Genomic DNA, 25,866 nt, shown 5'->3' on the forward strand with positions numbered 1-25,866 from the left:
ATTTCGTTACATTTAATTAGGATATGATTCCATGTTTTCGTTCGTAAATAAACTTCTGCTTCTTCGTGTGCGCGAGTGTTTGTCTTATGAACGAGCAGCATCGGAGCAGATACTACGCTTACAGCCTTGCCTCGAAAACCAACATATTATTATATTTACTGTTTCGAAGACCGTATGCGCCTTGTATTAGCGTGCTATTTTTTTTTTTATTATTTCACGTTAAATTAAAGTTTTATTGCATTTTTAGCTGAAAGTACAGAATAACTGAAAATAAAATTATTTTTTAGTAAAAATTGTGGAGAATACTCTGTTTTACGGTTGCTTTAAAAATGGAATAAAAATTTACATTTCGTACCGTTAACATTCGGTACATTTTTACATTAGATCCAACTCATTGTTCACATTCGACATATCATCTTGTATAGGTTTTGAAGTATGCTGACAAGGTTGGAGGTGTCTGTTCAGAAAGCCGTTCTTTACATGGGGAGGTTAGAGGTGTCTATTCAAAAAGACGTTCTTAAAAGGGGGTCGTTTGGGGTATTTATTTTTTGTATACATACCTGAAAACATATAAAAGTCGACATTTTATATGTGATCGGCGAGTTGGACTTATGCACAAAAATTACCACATTACTTTTTTCGTTTACAAATTAAATTATTTTGTTTTTGTTTATATAATTTTATTTTAGAAGCACACCATAGCATTGCCAGGGTGTGAACGCCGGAGACAAGATGTGGAACAGGAAATATTAATTTCGCGTGAAAACAGACGAATGTTCCCTATTAAAATATACCAGGAGGTCGGAGAAATGATGTGAATAAAACGCGAATTACGTTTGAAAATATATGTAAATGACGAATGAAATGTAATTATTGTTTTTATAAAAAATAAAGTTTTAATAAAAGTATAAGAAAAACATGAGTTCTACGGAGGTCGATCAATTTTTTAATGACTATAGAGGTGATGACGTCATTAATTTTCTCCTAATATGGCCCCGAAAGGATATAATAGTTTTACTGAGAGAAAACTTCATTTTGTAATGTGATATTTGAACTTATTTTCCTAGGACAACATCAGGTGTCCTTGCAAGCACATTTGAAAAGAATATCTACAGAAAACACCTTACTCTATATTCTTATCATCTACATCGCTAATGAAATCTTTTTATGCATGCCATTCCTCTTACGCTGCATGTTAATTTGGTGAACTTGGTGAACTATTTATCCGTTTATTTTTATTCATTTTGAGTCTCTCTTTTTATGTGAATACATTCTAAAAGTATTCCATGACAGATCTCGGGAATAAAGGACATTGTTGGGATGACGTTGTTTGACTTGTTAACTGTTTCTGTCATCAGACATTGCGGTCATATATTTAAATAAAACTGAACCAGCAAAAAGAAACCATTTGCATTAAGGCGGAGCAGAAAGCCATTACAATTTTCTGCTTTTCAACAAAAGCGACAAGAAATGACAAGAGAAATTACATAATTATATATAAGTTATAATTATCTGCAAGAATAACTATTTACTTTTAAGTCATATTCAGGACAAGAGAATAAATCAATATAGCAAAACGCTTGTCAGGAATTTATTATTTGTGGACAACGAAAATGACTAAACGGAACTTGTTATTTTTACTAATCGCGAGTTATATGTATACGCCATCTTTCTCGAGACATTTATATGAGGAAATAATGGTATAGTTTTTGATATGTAGTGTATAACGCTAAACAAGTGTTCAACAACCACCTGGTCGAGTTGTTGTCGGTTTATAAATATGACCTATCTGCTCATATATAAATTATACTTAATTTGCATATCATTACATCTCCCTATAACGGAGGGGCTTTATGCCACGAGTACTTCTTGTACTTCTTGTCGTGCCCTTCTGAACATCTTCCTTTATCTCTCTCCTTTTCCTTGGAGATTTGGATCTATCACTTCTTTCCCTATGATCGAACTGTTCCTCCTGCATATTCTGATTTTCCTCTTCTGATTTGTCCCACTCTACTTCTTCCTCTTCTATCTGATCTCTCTCTACTTCTTCCTCAACAGTCTCATTCTGCAGTAACTCCTCTGTTACGTCAATAATGTACGGCTCTGAAGGCATTTCCTCATCCGATTGTTGTCCTTGGGATTTTATTTGGTCCGCATGAGCTAGAACACTGTTCCCATTTTCTTTATTTAATATTGCAGTATTATGTCCTTTCTGCATAATAAATCCTGCTGTCTCACCTTCCGTATTCCTATTTCTTTTGTACCACATCTTTTGATTTGTGGCATATGACATAGTCAAAGTGGACCTTTATTGTCTGCTCATTAAGACAGATGGACTTTCTGGCCTGCCTGCACGCGGAATTGTTCTATAACTTAGTAATAATCTTGGTATGAAAGCATTGGTTTTCTCCTTCTGTTGCAACCATGCTTTTATGCCTTTTTTTACCGTCTGGACCATCCTTTTTACTATCCCGTTATTTGAGGGTGGTAGGGAGGGGTCTTGTAAGGTCTGCATCCTATTTTTTTTTAACCATTCATGCAAATCAGCATCCACAAATTCTGGCGCGTTATCTGTCACTAATGTTCTCGGTACCCCATTTCTCGAAAATATCACTCTTAATATTTGTTTTACGGTGGCATTTTTTTTTATCAAGTACTCTCACCACTTCAGGCCAATCTGAATATGCGTCTACTAATATTAATAATAGTCCTATCTCATTGACATAGGCATGATCCATGTGTGCTCTGCTTCTCGGGGCCACACATGTGCTTTCTTTTGCTTTAGCCTGAAGTTTTCTCTCAGTAAAACTATTATATCCTTTCGGGGCTATATTAGGAGAAACTTAATGACGTCATCACCTCTATAGTCATTAAACAATTGATCGACCTCCGTAGAACTCATGTTTTTCTTATACTTTTATTAAAACTTTATTTTTTATAAAAACAATTATTACATTTCATTCGTCATTTACATATATTTTCAAACGTAATTCGCGTTTTATTCACATCATTTCTCCGACCTCCTGGTATATTTTAATAGAGAACATTCGTCTGTTTTCACACGTAATTAATATTTCCTGTTCCACATCTTGGAAATCTCATCAGTATGCCATGTATTTAAGAAGTCAGGTGATCGGTCATCTTCCTCTCAGTACAGACCAATAAGTCTCCTGTGGATCATGAGTAAGTTGTTGGAATCTGTATTAAATAAAAAAGTAGTCAACCATCTCAGCAAAAATAACGTTGTTAGTAACATGCAATATGGTTTCCGTTCTGATAGATCTACAGCAGACGTACTCACATTATATCTGATAGGATTAGCGAATCTCTCGACGGAGACTTCCTCTCTAGGGCAATTGCTCTTGACATATCAAATCCCTTTGGTAAGATATGGCATAAAGGTCTACTTCGCAAGATCTCCAGCTATTATTACATCCTTCTTTCTGATAGGTTTATAAGAGTAGTGGTTGATGGTAAAAAATCAGAAGATCTCAGTTTTAATGCTGGAGTCCCTCAAGGGTTCATCTTGGGCTGAACTCTCTTCCTGATCTACATTAATGATCTTCCAAATCACATCATTACATCATTCGTAGACATTTATGCTGACGACACTACAATCTATGGTAGCACATCAAAGACCGTAAACAACCAAGTTCTCTCTGATTCTCTCTCCTCTGATCTTAAGCATTTCGTACGATCGGGAATGAGGTAGCTCGTTATTTTTAATCTAAAACCAAACTTCTATCTTTACATCATCAACGCTGTGATGCCTATCTGGCATCAATTGAAATGAACGGCTCTCGTCTTGGGGAGACTGTTTTGACAAGCTTCTGGGCTTGACCTTCACACCCAAACTGAAATGGAACACATATATCAACTCCATTGTCAAGGTCGCTTGAAAAATCGTAGGATCCTTTTACGGCTCCGTAGATATCTCTCTCCTGATGCAATTTTCTACCTATATAAAAGCCAAGTGCAGAGAACGATGGAGTACTGTTGCCACATCAGGGCAGCAGCTGCTAAAAGCAGCTTATCCTGCCGTGACAGAATTCAAAATAGACGTCGTAGCTTAGTGGGGAATGCCCTTTTCACTTTCCTGTAACCTCTTTCCCACAGAAGAGAAGTTGCGAGCTTGTCTTCGCTTTATCGTTATTTTCATGGCAAGTGCTCGTCTGAGCTTGAATCTCTGGTCCCCCCTCGCCAATCTTTCACAAAAACACTCGTCCAGCTAAAACCACGATCAACAATTTCCCAAACTCTTTATCTGTGCCTAAACTTAAATGTAGATTTCATGAACAAAGCTTCTTTCTTAGAACTGCACGCCTGTCGAACTCTCTTTCGATTGTCTGCTTTCCAGCTGACTACAATCTGATTGTCTTCAAGTCCAACGTAAACAAGTTCTTAATGAACCATCCCCCTAAGTAATCCAATTTACAAAACTCCCATTACTTATGTTTACTACGCGATAATCACATTAACTAATGTATATCCATTAAGCCTTATCCTCAAGTGACCTCCGGGTCTTGATAAGTGGTGATTTCCGTGTGAAAAAATATATATTTAAAAAATGTGATGCAATTCATATTCTTTTTTGGAACAAATATGATTATTATAATTCAAATATGGATGTGAAACTGAAATTAAATGAGTGTATTTTTGTTATGTAATTTTTTGTCTGATTATATGTAATAATTATTATAGGTGCTGTTTTCTATGGTGTGAGAGAGTTAAGCTGTGTCTTTTAGTGGACATTTACTTATTAATAGCGATACATTATAGAAACTTCCAGGTTTTTTTTTTAACTGTGTTTGAATTTGCGAAAGCGCTGATTCAAGAAGTCTCCGTCGCTGTTTATTTGAAATAAATTTAACTATTTTTGCTTGTTTGAAGTCAAACGTATGATTATACTGCTATGCATGAGTGAATAACACATTCACAGAATTGCTATTTTTTATGTCTCTTTTATGTTCATTGAGCCTTTTCTCCAAAATGCATTTGGTTTCAACAACATATATATAATGGCGATTTTGACATGGAACAATGCATATGCCTACATTGGAAATTGGTTTGTTTTTGGAGATGTTGTGTTGTTTTTAATGTTTGTTTTATAGTTTGTGATGTGGTTTGTATGATTGGAATCCCTAGTTTGTTTACTGTGTTGCAAACTATTGCATTATGGGTGTGTGTCGGTAAAAAAGGTGCCTATTTATAAGAGAACTGTCCGGTGTATATTATTTTTACTTATTTATTCTGAAAAATATTTGTGTGGTCTTTTTTCTAGCATTTAATATAAAATATATGGGACATTGCAAGATTTTCAAATTATTTGTGAGATATTTGAATTCTTCGTCCAGATATTCTGGACTGTAAATTCTGAAGGCACATCCGAAGAAACCAATTATCATCTTTGTTCTTATTTGCTTATTATGGTGCGAGCAGAAATGTATGTAATCATTTTTGTATGTAGTTTTCCGGTGAACTTTGAAGGAAAGTTTCTTATTGAATTTTATTATAAGTATGTTTAGAAAAAGTAATGAGTGAGTGGTGTCTGTTTCATAAGTGAACTTAATGGAGGGTTCTACCACGGCCACCGAGAGTAAGAAGAAGGCCTGTTAACTGAAAAATGTGTGCAGGCAATGTAGGTAAGATTTGTCAGACTGTCAGTACTATATGAGAGCCATTTGAAAAAGAGCAATAAAACATTTTTAAAAAGAAAAAGGAACACAGTTTGATTAATACTGAAACTGAACTTTATTCAATATAAAATATAAATATTATCTATGTAAAATTAAGTAATTTTAAAGCAATATACAATTTAATACTGATAAAACTGAATGGTCGGTGGAGGAGAAATCTTTCATGATTGAGATTATTTTTGTTCCTATCCAGAGTGCTCCTTATTGGGAAGCTAGATTTTGCCCATAAGATTATATGTTGAAATATTTCAATAACTATTACTTTAAATACAAAAATGATGTTTAAATTTTTGGTTTTCTGTTCTTCTATGTCCATTTTTTTCTCATGTTTTTCATCAAGATGTGTAGCGTATTAGTCGTCTCACAGGCCATCCTCAGTGATCGCTCACTGGCAGTAATCTGTGGTGTTCCTTGGAGACCAAGCGACAACAAGTCTCCTTAGATTTCCAGTGTTTCCCACCTCTGGACCACTTGTGCAGATGATTGCATGTTATCGCAACAGCCGTTGCCACTGATTTCTCGTTGGCATCGGCCATCGCTGTTTCCTTCCTGGGGTTCAAGTGACAAAATGTCTCCCCAAGGTACCAGATTTGAACTGCACATTTCCAGTGGAGATTTGGTTAGTACTCTCCCACCTCACCACACTTTCCATTCTCCCTGACCCTTCACAACTAGTTGGAGTGGCGCCAGTCGATGTTATCTACACCAGTTTGTTTTTATTATTATTATTATTATTATTATTATTATTATTATTATTATTATTATTATGATAATAATAATAAGGGTGCTTGTGCAGTGTAAGCACGTGTATTTTAAATATTATTTCCAAGTTAAATTAAATTTTGGGTTTGTATTATTCGAAAAATTTATCAAAAACAAATATATAACAAATAGATGTTATCAAAGGCAAGATAAGTTTCTTTTCTATCTAACTGGATATGTTTTTTAGTGGTTTGTATTATTATGCACATAGATTCGAAAAAGTGGTCAAAAATCAAATATATACCAAATAAATGTTATCAAAGGAAGATAAGTTACTCTTCTACCTATCTGGAAAGGTTTTTAGTGGTTTTACTCACTTTAAAACGTTTAATCGCTTCGAAAATCATACAATGTTTATCGATATATTTTATTTGTTATATATATATTTTTTTGACAACTTTTCCGAATCTATGTGTATAGTAAAACAAACCCGTCATGTAAATTATTTTCAGTTAAAATGTTAGAAAAACCAAAATCCTGAAGTTTTAAATATATTTCAAAGAAATAAATTACACTCGGTGCTAAAATATTGAAAATTCGCTGATCGTAAAAAAAATAAAACTGCTGTGAAAAATGCTAACTATATTTGGAAATACCCAGTGAAAAGTTTTATTTATTATTAAAAGAACGGACTGAAAAATAATATAAAAAAAATTGTTTGCTTTGCAGTAAAAATAAATAAATAAATGAAATGAAATATTCGACTTTCTCCGATAGAAATTAAAGGTTCAAAAACTAGTTCACTTACTATATTTTGTTAGATTAAAATTCTCTCAATGTGCAATTATAATAATTATTACCTAAATGGAGAATTGTTTTTTTCTCTTTAGAACATACATGGACAATCAGTAACACATATTGGTAGCCATGGACAATCGGTAGCCATATTTTTTTGCCTGTTAGCGTGACCACGTGGTTGAATACCGGAAGCTGTCTATATCTACAAGTTAATCAAGAAGTGACGTTACGCTGTCATGCTGTCATGTGCATCGGCCTTTTTTACTCTCGGTAGCCACGGTTCTACTGAGTCTAATTTGTCTTTGATATTATCTATGTGCGTGTTTTCAGGAAGAAAAATTTAAATGTCGTCAAGGTAGCTAAAATATTCTGTGCTTGGAGCAACATTATCACAGTCAAAACTATCTATAGTGGAAGTAGCTAATATTTTCCCCTCTAAACAACAAGTCCTCATAGCGCTCCCAGTCAACACCGGGAGATATTCTGCAATTTGGACAGATAAGGGATTTTACCCTTCGTAACCGATTCATAAACTCTTCGACATACCATATCCCCCCTCTTTCTATTTTGGGATGTCTATTCCAAACGCCGTTCTTAACAATACAATACTCAAAGAAGTGAAGTAAATAGTCGTAATTGTTTTGTTTTACACGTTGAAAAGACGACATAAAACTGCCGCCAGTGTCCGCAATTATTCATGGACGGCAGTGGCCACCGCCACCACCACCACCACCAACAACAACAGCAACAGCAACAACAACCGTAATTTACATTTTTTGCGAGGGGGAGGAGCCGAATTCCACAGGACAACGCCGTTAACAGGTTCTGCTAGTCTTTAATATTATCTGTGTGTGTATGTGTGTGTGTGTGTGTGTGTGTTTTCAGGAAGATAAATATAAATGTCATTAATGTATCTAAAATATTCTATGTTTGGAGGTAATCAAAATTTGAAAGGACCAGATTCTAGGAATTCTAAGAGTGTTACTCATGAGAAGACCAAAATTTTGCTTGTAGAAATTGAATTGAAAATAAGTCGTGTCAGATATAATTCTAATAATTTTTATAAAAGTGTGGGGAGGAAATGGTAAGTTAATGTTTGATTTTTTAGGTGAGTATGGAGCAAATTTAAACATTTTTTAATGGGGACATTATTGTATAATGATGTTATACCTAAGTTGTGTATATTTTTGTTATGTATATTAATGTTTTTTGAGTAAATACCCGGAGTTCTTTCATGGAAGGTGCTGATAGTGCTCATTAGTGGAGTTGGGATGTTGGATATGGACCGTTAAATTTTGTGTGTTGAAAAAAAAATGCCCTCCATTTTTATTGAATTTCCAACGATATTTTTCGTTTCTGAAATTGAACAGGGTAATTTCATTATATCAAAAATATTTTTTCAAATATTTGTACCAACATTTTTTTTTTTTTTAATTTCATTCATCCACAGGAAGTCTCGAAATAAAGACGAAAGTTGATAAACACATTTGGTTCATTTACACACACACACACACGCGCGCGCACACACAATCAGACACACACGCACGCGCGCGCGCACACACACACACACACGTGTGTGTGTGTGTGTGTGTGTAGTTACAGGCCGCCCGCCGATCATAAAATACGCTTTATTTATTTTAATTAATCTAGATCTTTTATTTATCATTATAGAACCAATTCTCTCTTGATAATTATATTGTACCTAATACATAGTAGTGACTTCAAAAGTAAATAAAATATGATTTGGGTACCATTAGTTATAATCGAATCCAAAACGTGTGGCTCACCAGACTAAATTGTTATCGTCTGATCTAAATTCATACGCAGAAACTTAAAATTACGTTTTTAAAGTTATATATATATATATATATATATAACAGTGAAAGTGTCTGTGTGTGTGTCTTTGTGTCTGTGTACATTTCCCTACACAATAACTCTCTCAATTTTCAGACTACACTCGAAATTTGATATACAGGGTGTTAAGATTTGGAAAAATCTTTGTAATCCGTTTTCGGCCAGAAATTTGGCTATTAAGGAGTCAAAGTTCAACAATTTGACCTTTCAGAACTCTACCAAACTCCTCCGACAATTTTTGGTATAAACACTCGAAATTTTAGATATAGGTTCCTTGCACATGGATTTAACTTGATGTGAATCCAAAACAACAAATTTTAAGGGTTCATAATAGGGGTCAAATTTTAGAAAAAATCGAGATTTGTGGTCTCTACCAAATTACTCACACAATTTCTGGTCTAAACATTTGAAATTTTACATAAAGGGTATTCAGAGATAAGGCAAGTTTTTTAATTGGTTTGGATCGAAAATTTGAGTAACCAATATATAAATGTATGTATGCTTGCATGTCTGCTTAAAACTTTCGACAGAGGCGACGGATTTTTACAAAACAATTATCGTTTTGAAGCTCGACCTTTCAGATGAAAAATACCGAAAAATACGCTAAAACATTAATTTCTTCACCTTCAACTGGGCACTTTTCTACAGGGAGTGGTCGCTTTTTTCACCGATATTTTCGAAAGTCCTTTCGATTGTCGCGCCTTAATTTAAACTCACCTCACTTCCGGTTTGGCGGTGGTCGTAAACGCAACACGTTTTTTTCCGTCCTTTTCCTCCTTCGTGGTACGGGTTCAAGCGTGCCTTCCTACTACCACTTATTTTTTTTTTTATTGCTCAACACATACTTCCAAACACCCAGGCAACACCGGGCACTCATGCTAGTATATATATATATATATATATATATATATATATATATATATATATATATATATATATATATATATATATATATGATTGTTGAACTGGATTAAATCCGACGATATGAAATAAAATGGAGGTGGAAGGACCTGAATACTCAACGTTTCGCCCGATTTTCTTCAAGAGGGATGGTCATTGACGAGAGAGTCGGAGGATTGGGGCTATATATAATGATGGAGGAGAGCAGCGTGTTTTCCTTATGTAAATTAGATGTCATATATACATGTATATACATTTTATGAGAGAAAATAGTTTACTATAATTTATTTTCTCTTATAAAATGTATATACATGTATATATGACATCTAATTTACATAAGGAAAACACGCTGCTCTCCTCCATCATTATATATAGCCCCAATCCTCCGACTCTCTCGTCAATGACTATCCCTCTTGAAGAAGATCGCATAATTCGGGCGAAACGTTGAGTATTCAGGTCCTTCCACCTCCATTTTATTTCATATATATATATATATATATATATATATATATATATATAGAGAGAGAGAGAGAGAGAGAGAGTCTTTGTTGAATATGTTCATATTCAACAAAGACTCTCTCTCTCTCTCTCTCTCTAAAGAAAATATAGATTTATTTGCCTGAATAGATAGTATCTTTTATGACTATAGATCGAAACACTGCCATGTCAGTGTGGTTATCGTACATGTTTATATAAATGAAATAATATATAAATTATGTGCGTGTTTATTATTTGCTTTCCATAACTGAGATTTGTTTTTATCAATGTGACTTTCTCAGTCAACACAGACCGATAGCATAAAAAAAGAAATACTTAATAAACTACCTTTCACATAAATATTGCATGCCATCTTTAAACGCCAAATATAAACACCTGATTCTTCATAACATACTTTCTAAAATAGTAGATATTTTACTAGTCGGTCTGAGATAGTGAGTCTGAGAAGGCTGTACAAACCGAACCTCGACTGGTTCATTTAAACTAAAACACACACACACACACACACACACACACACACACACACACACACACACACACACACACACACACACACACACACACACACACACACACACACACACACACTATTTGTCTTAATTTTGAAAAAAAAATTATATGTTCAATCAATTTCTCATTTGAATTATTCGAAATACTGTTCACACCTGTTATTTTCACGCTTCGGCGAATGTGACAAACGACCGTATTCAGGCGTTGAACTCGGAACCTTTCTCTCGAACTCGAGACTCTTCACAGTATTTCGAACGGAACATTTTGTTTTGTTCATTGGAGGTAGCATGCTCTCGTCCTGTCACCCATGACGAGGTAGAGATCTTCAGTAATTCGCAATTGTATTCTGAGTATTGCTCTCACTAAAGATTAAATCTTCAACTCTCAAAAGGTTGTCGTTTTCACTTGAATTTTTATCAAGTACCTTATCCACTTGTAAATGACATTCAGTAGTAAGTGACTGGAGATTGAAGATGCATTATTTCTTTGTCGAAGTCATTTCCCTACCACTTGCGCTGATTCGTTTGTTATAACTTTCTAATAAACTACCTATCTGTCACGAGAGAGCATATCCCTTATAAAAATTGGCATGGCATTTTATTTTCCTTTATAAAAATGAATAAAATATTAAAATATTTACTTTATAATAATAACATAAATAATAAAATAATATATATATTATAATATACGTATTACAATAAGTAATAACATTATTGATAATAAATAATTAATTATGAATTTTATAATAATAAAATAAATAATCATTTGAAAATTAAAAATATAATTTATGTCATAATATTTAATACCATAATTAATAATTTATAACAAGCTTAATAATAAATAAAAAAATTAAATAAATAATATAAACATTTTCTTTTTAATTAATCTTAAAACAATCTAGAAAGACTTTCGAGAGAACACAAAAGTGTTTTTTTTTTCAAATTAATAAGAACAATCTAGAATAACTAATAAATTCTGTATACAAGAATGCGCCGCTATTCTGCAATCGTGTCAGTTTTCGTAAACAACGACTCGTTTATAGTTTTAGTGTTTCTAGAATGTCATTCCAGTCAAAATAAACTTCAAAAAGGACATCCTCGGCATCAACTAAAGAACTGAATTTTGGCTAAATACAAACATTTATCTATAGTTTCTTATTGACCAAAGTCTTATATTTTCTAACACATCTGATTCATTTATAAGCATTTGATTTCCGAGTTAATAAGAGTTATTTCCCTTACACCTGAATACATAATAAACTAGGCACCGCCAAAAATGGCCGCAAAATGAAGTTGTTGTTGTTTTTTAAAACGAAATTACATTTATTAAAATCCATTATTTCTGAGTAACTTTTTTTTCCAGAAAGATAAAACCCTGAATTTTATCATATAAAAAAACAGAATAATGTAAAACTTTTTCTACTATTTTTAATTCAATTTTAAATGTTAAATTTTCCCAAAAAGTTAACAATTGATATTTTTTGTCTTGCACAAAAAACGTACTTAAATATTTAAAAAAAAGGGTTTTTGAAATAATTTATTTATTCATTTATTGTCTAACTAAGATTTAGGATGATTTTCTAAGAGAATATGCAAAAATATTATAATATATGTACCTGAATTTCAAATAATTCCACTTATTCATATAGGTAACCAGATATTTCGCGTCGCCGTAGAGTTCAGATCGACTCTGTTTACGTTTTCTTTTGCCGAGACGAAAACTATGGAAGACCAAACAGGCCAAAAAAACTTATTTTTCAGTGACGAAAATTTCAATGTATTATTAAGCTGAGGCTGGCCAGTACCAGATGGGTGACCATTTGTATGAGTTTGGTTTTTAATGTGTATGTGTGTGGGGGCCAGGCTCCCCAAAATGGGGGGAGGGGCAATTTAAAGCAGAATAAAAAAAAATTATTTCAGCGCGTTTGGTCCACCGTAGTCGAAAGGCGGCAAACGTTTTCAAACGAGATCGAAAAAAATGATGCTATTTTTAACACAAAGGGCACAATATTTATCGAATTTTTTTTTTGTATGGATTATTCAAAGCATGCTCTGTTTAATAATGGTCATGCATTATTCGGCTCGCTAAAAAAAAATTGTTAATTTATTTATCAAAAATTTTAAAATGGCTTTTTTCGTATAAATATTAAAAATTTTTTTTTTTTGTTTTGCTTAACTTAAATTAATTATTTTACTTAACATATTCACCGAATTTCACACTTCAAAACTCAAAAGCGGGATAATTAAACACAATCGAAGTTCTGATATTCAGACGTCAAAATAAGGTATGCAAACAATTTTTTTTTTTTTTTTTTTAATCTATAATTCTGTCCCTTACAACAACACAATATGTTTTGTTCAGTTTCAGATGATTATTTTAAGCATATTTGTTCCCACTTCAAAACAAGGGGGGGGGGTTTGTAAGCAAAAATATATATATATATAAATATCGTTTATGAAAAATAAGTACACTGTTATAAAGTTCATTCTTCTCCTAATAATCGCTGAAAATTTCGTATTGATCGGATAATTACCTGATTTTTGGTAGATTTTTAAAAAGACGGTCCGTCAAAAAGTATTGACCTGCCCCCCCCCCAGTTTTGGCGGTGCCTATAATAAACTTAACATTAATGTTTAAGTCTTGTTATATCAGACCAAACAAAATGTTTATCGATAAATGTTATTCAAAAGTCTTTGTTTTTGTAAAAATTACCATTTTAGTTTTTATAACTCGGAGTTGATTGGTCTTAACTACGTTTTTGGTTTGTTGCTAGTTCATAACGCTCGACAAACACGTAACACACACACACACACACACACACACACACACACACACACACACATATATATAAGTGAACGTGTCTGTCTGTCTGTATGTCTGTGTTTCTGTGTGTCTGTGTACATTTCCCTACGCAATAACTCTGTCAGTTTTCAGTCTACAGACTCGTGTTAAAGCTCAACTCTATCAGACGACAAATATCGAAAATTTGGCTAAAAACATTAGTTTCTTCAACCTCAACTGGGCACTTTTCTACAGGGAGGGGTCGCTTTTTTCGCCGATATTTTCGAAAGGCATCCCCTCTCGATTTGGTGTTGGTCGTAACAGCAAAGACCTCACGTTTTTTCCCATTCTTTTCCTCCTTTGCGGTACGGGTTCGAGCCTGCCTTCCTACCATCACTTTTTTTCCTCAACATACACCTCCAAACACTCGAGCAACGCCGGGCTGAAATGATTATTTATATATATATATATATATATATATATATATATATATATATATATATATATATATATATATATATATATATATATATTGATTGATTGTTGGAGAGCTATTGGCTACACATTAGCAAACGTGTTTCAATGACCCCCTAGCAGGGAAAATCACCTCATCAGGCCAAAAACCATCCACGAAACTTTCAATAAAGACCATCCCTTTATATTAAAGTCAACTTTACAGGGTTGAACCATTCTAAAAAGAAAGAGGGGTACTAACAACCTATATCAAAACAAATATAACCTATTCACAAAATAATGTTAGGTTTTTCAAGGTATAATTCTGAAGCAAATTTATTATAAGTTTGCATTAAATTTTCTAGCTCTAACCATTATAATTATAATTTTTTCGTTTGTTTTGTTAATACGGATTTTTAGAACTATTACTCCAATATCAGAGCAATTCATAAATTTTACTAAGGTTTTTTTCCCACTTAAAAACGAGATATAAATATATACATATATTACTAAACTATAAATTTAACGCTATTTCTCTAAGTACCGACATATATACAAACAAACGTGAAAATTTATATATATACAAATTACTCTTATAATATGATTAAGTATATTAGTAACTAAGTCTAATTATATTATTCACGGTAAAAATTTCACTAAAAATTATTTTTATAAAATTTAATAGATTCTTCGTTAAAAATTTTACGTTTAAAATAGATTTAGGCGTTTAAAATAAATAAGTAAGTAAATAAGATTTAGCGTTTAAAATCCTGAAATAAATAATAAAGCATATTACAATATATAAGTCGATGGTATGATTATTTCGTAAATATTCTTATAATTTTTTCAGTGAATGTATTTGGAAATGTTTACAGGAAATTGCTGTTCCCTGCTTAATGTTCAATAGTTTCTCCCGGTCTTTAAAATTCGTTATTTCTAATTTTTCATGAATGCATAAAAAGCACGGTGCATGTAATGAATTACATACTTTCGATCTTCTTATGATCCGCCATTCTAATTTTGGAGTTTTATTCTCCTTTATTAATTTCCAATATTGAAGTGATAATGATGTGTATATATATATATATATATATATATATATATATATATATATATATATATATATATATATATATATACTCCTATAAATTCGTTTTCTTTTATGGTCATTGATATTCATATTAAAAACCCTCTTTTCTATTTATTTAAAAAGAAAATGCAATATTCTTATATATGTGTCTAAAAATTGAATTCACTAGCAAAAGATCTAGCTAACCTGCATATTCTTTTAAACATTCATTTTAATTAATTCACTATTAGTTTTTTCGGGTTTCTTATGGGATGATCATCTTTAGTTAAGTATTACGTGTAATTATATTCATGGAGATATTCTACATGATTTATACTTGCATAATATTTGCGTAAAAACCTTACAGTAAACACAAAATTGTTTCCATATATATTTATTTATACGTATATATTTTTGTTTAATCTATAAAAGTGAACGTGTCTGTGTGACTGTGTGTGTACATTTTCCTACGCAATAACTTTGTCAATTTTCAGTTTACAGACTCGAAATTTGATATAGAGGGTACTAAATTATGGGGAAATCCTTGTAATCCGTGTTCGGCCAGACATTTGGCTGTTAAGGGGTCAAAGTTCAACGATTTGACCTTTGAGAACTCTACCAAACACCTCCGTCAATTTTGGGTCTAAACAATTGAAATTTTAGATATAGGTTCCTGGGCATAGATCAAACTTAATAACTTGATTTGATCCCACAACAATAAATGTTAAGGGGTCATAATAGGGGTCAAATTAAAAAAAAAATTGACCGCCTTTTTATGCTCAACATGCACATCCAAACACCCGGCGAACGCCGGGCCGAAATGCTAGTCTATCTATATATCTATAAAAGTGAACGTGTGTGTGTGTCTATGTGTGTGTGTGTGTGTGTGTGTGTGTGTGTTTGTACATTTCCCTCCGCAATAACTCTGTCAATTTTTAGTTTACAGACTCGAAATTTGATATAGAGGGTACTAAGATATGGGAAAATCTTTGTAGTCCGTGTTCGGCCAGACATTTGGCTGTTAAGGGGTCAAAGTTCAACGATTCCTGGGTATCGATCAAACTTAAACAAGAAACAAGAAATGTTAAGGGGTCATAATAGGGGTCAAATTGAAAAAATTGACCGCTTTTTATACTCAACATACACATCCAAACACCCGGCCAACGCCGGGCTGAAATGCTAGTCTATCTATATATCTATAAAAGTGAACGTGTCTGTGCGTCTATGTGTGTGTGTGTGTGTGTGCGTGTGTGTGTGCACATTTCCCTACGCAATAACTGTCAATTAAGACTACACACTCGAAATTTGATATACTTTGTAATCCGTTGTTGGCCAAATATTTGGCTGTTAAGGGGGTCACAGTTCAAGGATTTTAAGGGGGTCACAGTTCAAGGATTCTACCAAACTCCTCAGACAATTTTGGGTCGAAACACTCGAAATTTTAGATATAGGTTCCTTGGACATGGATCTAACTTAATAACTTGATTTGAGCCCAAAACAATAAATGTTAAGGGTCATAATAGGGGTCAAAGTTTTAAAAAAATATGACATCTGCGGTCTCTACCAAATTACTCAGACAATTTCCCTTCCACCGTACTGTATACCGATACTCTATGGCTGACTGGGATAGCTTCCGTACATTCATATCTGATTTACGTCTGCACTCCATGTTTAAAAAGGAAGTGTCCTCTATAGTATCAGATCTGACCGAATGGTTAATTGTAGGCATAGACCAATTCATACCATCTAAAAAATTCCAACAAAAACCAAACAGCCAGCCATGGTTCTCCCCAGAATGTGCTGCTGCTATCGCGCACAGAAATCACTTTTTCCATAGCTACCAACGTAATAGATGCACTGAGACTAACGTTGCTTTCAGGACTGCCAGCAACCACTGTAAAAGAGTAATAAAACATGCAAGAGAGCTATATGCTCAGTCTGTTAAATCCAAGGTTGCTGATCAGCGGCTTGGTTCCCACCAATTTTGGCAAATAACAAATAGGATCCTGAACAGAAGTGTGCGTTCTATACCAACCATTATCAATGGACCAGAGGTCATCTCGTCAGCGTCAGACAAGGCCAAACTATTTGCCAAGAACTTTGCAGCTAATTCTACCCTATGCGACGAAAGCCATCAACTCCCCATATTTCCTCCTATAACACAGAACACGCTAGGTAACATACAAATATCCGTGCATGAGGTCGCCAGCTAATGAAGAACCTTGATTCCAGTAAAGCAACTGGCCCTGACGGCATCCCAATTATAGTGTTAAAAAAGCTTCAACCAGAACTTGCTCCCATACTTACGAAACTGTTTAAGCGCTGCCTTAAGGAGAAGTGCTTTCCGACTCCCTGGAAGACCTCATCAGTTTGCCCTGTATTTAAGAATTCAGGTGATAAGTCATCTCCCTCTCAGTACAGACCAATAAGTCTCCTGTGTGTTATAAGTAAGTTGCTGGAATCCATATTAAATAAAGAAATAGTCAACCACCTCAGCAGAAACAAACCTTCTTAGTGACACACAATATGGTTTCCGCTCTGCAAGATCTACCACAGATGTGCTGACGGTTATATCTCACAGGATTAATGAATCTCTTGACAAAGGCTTCCTTTCTAGGGCAATTACTCTTGACATATGAAAAACCTTCGACAAGGTATGGCATAAGGGTCTACTTCACAAGATTTCCAGCTACGGTATAACTGGAAATGTTTTCTCAATCATTAAATCATTTCTCTCCGATAGGCTCATAAGAGTAGTGGTCGATGGACAAAAATCAGAGGCCTGCAGTATTAATGCTGGAGTCCCTCAGGGGTTTATCCTGGGCCCAACTCTCTTTCTGATCTACATAAATGACCTCCCTAAACACATACTTAAATCATTCGCTGACATCTACGCTGATGACACGACCATCTACAGCAACACATCAAAGGCGATAAATGACAAAGTTCTCTCTGATTCTCTCTCCTCTGATCTCGAGCGCGTGGTTCAGTGGGGGAAGATGTGGCTGGTTACCTTTAATGCATCTAAAACCAAACTCCTATCCTTACATCATCAACGCTCTGATCCCCATCTGGCATCAATTGTGATGGATGGCTCTCGTCTGGGAGAGGCCCCGTGTTTTGACAAGCTTCTGGGTTTGACCTTTACTCCTGATCTGAAATGGAACACGTACATCGTCTGTTGCCAAGGTCGCTGGAAAGATGGTGGGATCCTTCTACCGCTCCAGAAGATATCTCACTACAATTCTCTATCTATATAAAAGCCAAGTACGTCCAAGGATGGAATACTGCTGCCATATCTGGGCAGGAGCTGCTAAAACAGCCTATCCTGCCTTGACAGAGTACAAAATAGACTTTGTGGCTTAGTGGGGGATGCCCTTTTCTCTACCTTGCAACCTCTCTCCCACAGAAGAGACGTTGCGAGCCTATCCTTGTTTTATCGTTATTTCCATGGCAGGTGCTCGTCTGAACTCCAATCTCTGGTCCCCCCTCGCCAATCTTTCACGAAAAACACCCGTCTAGCCGAACCACTGTGAAAAATTTCCCCCACTCTTTATCTGTGCCTAAATCAAAACGTGGATTCCATGAACAAAGCTTCTTTCTTAGAAGTGCACGCCTGTGGAACTCTGTTCCGTCTGCCTGCTTCCCACCTGCCTACAACCTGGATGTGTTCAAGTCCAACGTTAACAAATTCCTAACGAACCGCTCTCTTAAGTAAACACTTCATCAAATCTCCACACTAACGTAATGTACTTGCAATAACCCTTATCCCTGAGTGGCTTCCGGGCCTTGATAAGTGGTGACCACTGTGTAAAAAAAAAAAAAAATTCTGGTCTAAATATTTGTAAATTTTATATAAAGGGTATTCAGAGATAGGGCAAGCTTTTTAATCGGTTTTGATCGAAATTTGAGCTACCAATATATAAATGTATGTATGTTTTCATATCTGCCTAAAACTTTCGACAGAGGTGACGGATTTTGACGAGATCCGTATCGTGTTAAAGCTGGACTCTATCAGACGACAAATATCGAAAATTTGGCTAAAAACATTAGTTTCTTCAACCTCAACTGGGCACTTTTCTACAGGGAGGGGTCGCTTTTTTTCGCCGATATTTTCGAAAGGCATCCCCTCTCTTCGATTGTCGAGCCTTAATTTAAACCTACGTCACTTTCTGTTTGGCAGTGGTCGTAATAGCAAAGACGTCACCTTTTTTTCGTTCTTTTCCTCCTTCGCGGCCTGCCATCCTACTACCACTTTATTTTATTGCTCAACACACACCTCTAAACACCCGGGCAACGCCGGGCACCCATGCTAGTATATATAAAATGTGTGATTTTCCGTCAATTTTTTTCACTTTTTATGTGATTTAGAGGTAAGTTTTAAGTATTGCTTACCAGGTAATAGTCATGACCATGTGGTGGTATGAGACAAACAAAGACGGGTCACAATTTACAAATTTAATTTCTGTTTATTGATTTTGATCTTATTTTTTCATAACAGCGATTACAACTGTCAAAATTCAAATATTTTAATAATTGATTTTTGACACGATTATTCAAGAAATCTATTATCAGTCATTTTCATAAAGAATCACTGCACCAATATTGTGTTTATTATAGATCGATTGTTCTTCATCCTCACAAGTCACATTTTTAGAGGCACTTGATTATCCCACATTTTTAGCATCAAACTGTTTTTTTTTAATCCGGCATAGACCTGTATTCGAGGCAGTAGTATACTTTAAAAAAAAAACAAAAACAAAAACAAAACAAAAAACAAAAAACAAAAAAAAAAACAAAAAACGAGCAAATAACACACATCAAAGTTTTTAAATCTCTAATAAAGTTAATGTTCCTTCTATATCTTGACGGACACCTGTGCATTCAAATGTCATCAGAGATCAGCAGGTTGTTGTTTGGTAAAGTCTGCGCGTCACGTGTACAGCCATGACAGATGGTCGGGAATAACTTACAAATTAGAAAAAAAAACCCAAAACAAACAAAAAACATTTAAAACGACAGCATTAGAAAGGGAACACATCTTTCAAATAGACAACTTCTCTTTGTCCAAACGCTGTATTCTTTCAACATTTATGCACCCACGTAATCATTTAGTAACAATAAAACTTCTTATTTTGTTAAAATACAACCAAGTACTATCGAGTAACGCGCAGACATATTCAATGCTAGATGTTTCTGCTAGTTATTTTCTAATGAAAATATATATTGAAAATTATTTTTAACCAGGAAAAACTATCAGCAAGCCGTTGAGCTTTTGTTTTTATTCTGGAATCATTCCAAATCTATGTCCAAACTCACAAAATCACGCAGGCACCTCATAGACTAGACTACTCGTCACCCGTTGGGTCAATATATATTATAGCTAACTATGGAATATATAGTGAGTATACAAAATTAATGTATTAACGTAATACTCGTAATACTCGCAATTACGTAAATGGATCAAGAATATATATATATATATATATATATATATATATATATATATATATATATATATATATATATATACACTAGCGTGGGTGCCCGGCGTTGCCCGGGTATTTGGAGGTGTATGTTGAGCAAAAAAAAAAAAAAAGAAAAAAAAGAAAAAAAAGCGATCAATTTTTTAAACTTTGACCCCTATTATGACCCCTTAACATTTATTGTTTTTGGCTCAAATCAAGTTATTAAGTTAGATCCATGTCCAAGGATCCTATATCTAAAATTTCAAGTGTTTAGACCCAAAATTGTCGGAGGAGTTTGGTAGAGTTCTTAAAGGTCAAATCATTGAACTTTGACCTCTTAATCGCCAAATTTCTGACCGAACACCAACTACATCGATTTTCCCAAATCTCAGTACTCTGTATATCAAATTTCGAGTCTGTAGAGTGAAAATTGACAGAGTTATTGTGTAGGGAAATATACACACACAGTCAGACAGATACACAGACACGTTCACTTTTATAGATATACTAGCATGGGTGCCCGGCGTTGCCCGGGTATTTGGTAATGTATGTTGAGCAAAAAAAAAAAAAAAAGTGGTCAATTTTTTTAAAGTTTTACTCCTATTATGACCCCTTAATATTTATTATTTTGAGCTCAAATCAAGTTATTAAGTTAGATCCATGTCCAATGAACCCATATCTAAAATTTCAAGTGTTTAGACTCAGAATTGTCGGAGGAGCTTGGTAAAGTTCTCAAAGGTCAAATCGTTAAACTTTGAGCCCTTATTCGCCAAATTTCTGGCTAAAAACGATCACACCGATTTTCCCAACTCTCAGTACCCTGTATATAAAATTTCGAGTCTGTAGAGTGAAAATTGACAGAGTTATTGCGTAGGGAAATGTACGCACACAGACAGACACTTTCACTTTTATATATATATATATATATATATATATATATATATATATATATATATATATATATATATATATATATATATATATAATAAACACCAAAAATGAGCTATTTTCCAATGTAAATATAGAGCCAAATATAAATATAGCAATTTCCAGATCACTCAACGATCACAGCCTGCTCAACCATCAAGCCTCCCACTGCAGTGGTCCCTCATCTTTGTCATTTTCTTTTTTTCCTTTCTCCTAGCCTATGTGATACTATAGGTCTCTTGTATATTAATCCACTTACTTCTTCAGTTCTTTACTCCTAATTATTTAACTCCCTGTACGGTAGTATGCTTGCCATTCGGGCTATATTTTAAATCCTTACACAAACGCTAATATTACGTTCAGTAAGAATATTTTTTGCTAATTCGCCTAAATTCATTATCTATATGGGATATCCCTACCTGCCAGGAATACATTCCCGCACACAAATTTTTATCATTAATAACTTTCCCTCTTTATTACTTTAATCCTTTATCACTTGTTTGTTTATTATTTATCAAGTTTGCTATATTTCGTAATTATGATCCTAATATTTCCTTTTATCCAATGTTATCCAATGTTTTTATCACTTTTTTCCTTTCAACTATCATCATCATCATCATCATCATCATCATCATCATCATCATCATGTCTATATTTTGTAATCTTGTAATTTTTTTAAAATTAAATTTTATAATTTTATAGTCTTTTTAATATTTAGAATTTTTTAAAAATTTAGCTTGCTTAAATTTTTTTTTAATTTAGGCTAATTTAAATTTAGCTTTTAACTATTAGCTTTATAATTGTTCTACTTTTTATTATATTCATTACGATTTTATTTATATATATTATTATTATTATTATTATTATTATTATTATTATTATTATTATTATTATTATTATTATTATTAATCGTTATTATTAATTGATGTTGCTAATATTATTACTATTGCCAATAACCCTTGAATTTTTAATTCATGCTTACAAAACATCCTAGGATTTTCTCCAATCTCTTAATAGTTAAAAATATTTAAACAGTTTTAAAAATCTGAAAGGTATGAAAGCGAAGGATATCTGGAGTTTTATTTTTATTTATATTTTTGTTTATATTTTTGTTTATATTTTCATTTTCATTTTTATTTTCATTTTCATTTTTATTTTCATTGCCATTTTTATTTTCGTATAATTTGGATTCATCGAACTACTGCTGTCATCCTGTGTGCGATTTTCACAATGTTTCGGTCGATGTAATCTCCGACTTCATTTATATCTTGTCGAACTCGAGAATTTGTACGAAATTTAGAACGGAGCCCTTTATTTACTTGACGGGGTAGCATGCTCTTGTTCTCTCCGCCATGACTGGATAGAGATCCTAGTAATTCGCAATTATATTTTTCGGTCACCCACACTCCTTCAACCTTCAGAAAATCATGCGACCCCCGAAGTAATAAAGGGTTCCGTTCGAAATTCCGTTCAAAGTCCCGAGTTCGACAAGATACACCCGAAGAAGGTCAGAGATTACATCGACCGATTCGTGATGAAAGTCACACTCAAGATGAGAGCAGTAGTCCAATGAATCCAAATAAAATGAATAATCAATCATCTCCAAGATTCAGAAGCGTCATATTTTTATTTTTATTTTTTTTTAACAATTATACAATTATGTTCATTGTCCTCGCTCTCTCTCTCTTTATATATATATATATATATATATATATATATATATATATATATATATATATATATATATATATATATATATATATATATATATATATATATATACACGCTACTCTATGCTCCCTCCGAGCACATATTTTTCTAGGTTGGGAGGATGACATAATAGTGACTTTTTTTTTTACATAGTTATCAAGGCCCGGAGGCCACTCGAGGACAAGACTTAATCATTGTGATTATAGTGTAGTAAACAAAAATAGTGGAAATTTTGTAAATTGGATTACTTAGGGGAACAGCTCATCAAGAACTTGTTTACGTTGGACTTTAAGACAACCATATTGTAGTCAGGTGGAAAGCAGACAAACGGAAGAGGATTGCACAGGCGTGCATTTCTAAGAAAGAAGCTTTGTTCATGGAATCTACGTTTAAGTTTAGGCACAGATAAAGAGTGGGGAAATTATTGATAGTGATTTTTGCTAGTCGATTGTTTTTCTGTGAAAGTTTGGCGAGGGGAGACCATAGATTGAAGTTCAGATGAACACTTGCCATGAAAATAATGATAAAGCAGAGAGAGGCTCACAACGTCTCTTCTGTGGGAAAGGGTTGCAGGGAAGAGAAAAACTACGAAGTCTATTTTGAACTCTGTCAATGCAGGATTAACTGATTCCAAAATGAAAAGTGAAAACAGATAGGATATTACAGGGTAACCCCCCCCCAAAAAAAACGGGCCCCAACTCTAATTAAGCCCTGTTCTTAGTGTTTTGTCTGAATGAAATGAAACTTTGGTCATAACTAGTTTATTATATTAAAAACATCACATTAAAACACTATGGCATTTGGCCTTTTTTTCTCCGTTGATTGTAAAATGCTCAGAAAAAGAATTGAATGTCCTGTGTTTTTTGGGGAGGTCACCCTGAATTACAGAACGGACACTACCATTCCGTCACAAGTAGTAATTAATTAAGTCGAACACAGACAATACGGGGAAAAGGGGAATGTATCATGACGAATGAAACAAATAATATACTACCCATAAACGAGGAAGTGAAAATGTGAAGATTGTTATGCGTCATAAAATTGAGATGGTAATGTCTAAGAGAATAATATCATAAACGAACATATACTACTATCAAAATATATATTATCAAAATATATACTATCAAAATTTATATTATCAAAATATATATTATCAAAATATCTACTATCAAAATATATACTATCAAAATATATATTATCAAAATATATACTACCAAAATATATACTATCAAAATATATATTATCAAAATATATATTATCAAAATATATACTATCAAAATATATACTATCAAAATATATACTATCAAAATATATTATATCAAAATATATTATATCAAAATATATATTATCAAAATATATATTATCAAAATATATATTATCAAAATATATACTATGAAAATATATACTATCAAAATATATATTATCAAAATATATATTATCAAAATATATATTATCAAAATATAGACTATCAAAACATATCTTATCAAAATATATATTATCAAAATATATATTATCAAAACATATATTATAAAAAATATATATTATCAAAATATATACTATCAAAATATATATTATAAAAATATATATTATTAAAATATATATTATCAAAATATATATTATCAAAATATATATTATCAAAATATATATTATCAAAATATATATTATCAAAATATATATTATAAAAACATATATTATCAAAATATATATTATCAAAATATATATTATCAAAATATATATTATCAAAATATATATTATCAAAACATATATTATCAAAATATATATTATCAAAATATATATTATCAAAATATATATTATCAAAATAAATATTATCAAAATATATATTATAAAAATATATATTATCAAAACATATATTATCAAAATATATATTATCAAAATATATATTATCAAAATATATATTATCAAAGCCTGTATTATCAAAATATATATTATCAAAACATATATTATCAAAATATATATTATCAAAATATATATTATCAAAACATATATTATCAAAATATATATTATCAAAATATATATTATCAAAATATATATTATCAAAACATATATTATCAAAATATATATTATAAAAATATATATTATCAAAATATATATTATATAAATATATACTATCAAAACATATATTATCAAAATATATATTATCAAAATATATATTATCAAAATATATATTATCAAAACATATATTATCAAAATATATATTATCAAAATATATATTATCAAAATATATATTATTAAAATATATATTATCAAAACATATAATCAAAATATATATTATCAAAACATATATTATCAAAATATATATTATCAAAACATATATAATCAAAATGTATATTATCAAAACATATATTATCAAAACATATATTATCAAAATATATATTATCAAAACATATATAATCAAAATATATATTATCAAAACATATACTATCAAAATATATATTATCAAAATATATATTATCAAAATATATATTATCAAAATATATAT

General features: G+C 32.4%; 1 protein-coding gene across 3 annotated transcripts in view; it reads left to right on the forward strand.

Moving 5' to 3' along the window:
• Positions 1-25,866, forward strand: part of LOC145277817 (high affinity copper uptake protein 1-like) — a 224,376-nt gene that overhangs the window by 102,570 nt on the left and 95,940 nt on the right. Inside the window, exon 1 of one of the 3 annotated variants that reach the window (XM_080129707.1) lies at positions 8,118-8,280. The exons of the other annotated variants lie outside the window; for them this stretch is intronic. The gene's annotated coding sequence lies outside the window, so the exon portion shown is untranslated. Of the gene's footprint in view, positions 1-8,117; positions 8,281-25,866 lie in introns of those variants that run through there. 3 annotated transcript variants of the gene reach the window in all.

This window comes from Euprymna scolopes, chromosome 6, assembly GCF_053919585.1.
Source record: "Euprymna scolopes isolate OS-2025 chromosome 6, ASM5391958v1, whole genome shotgun sequence".
Classification (NCBI taxonomy): Eukaryota; Metazoa; Mollusca; class Cephalopoda; order Sepiida; family Sepiolidae; genus Euprymna; species Euprymna scolopes.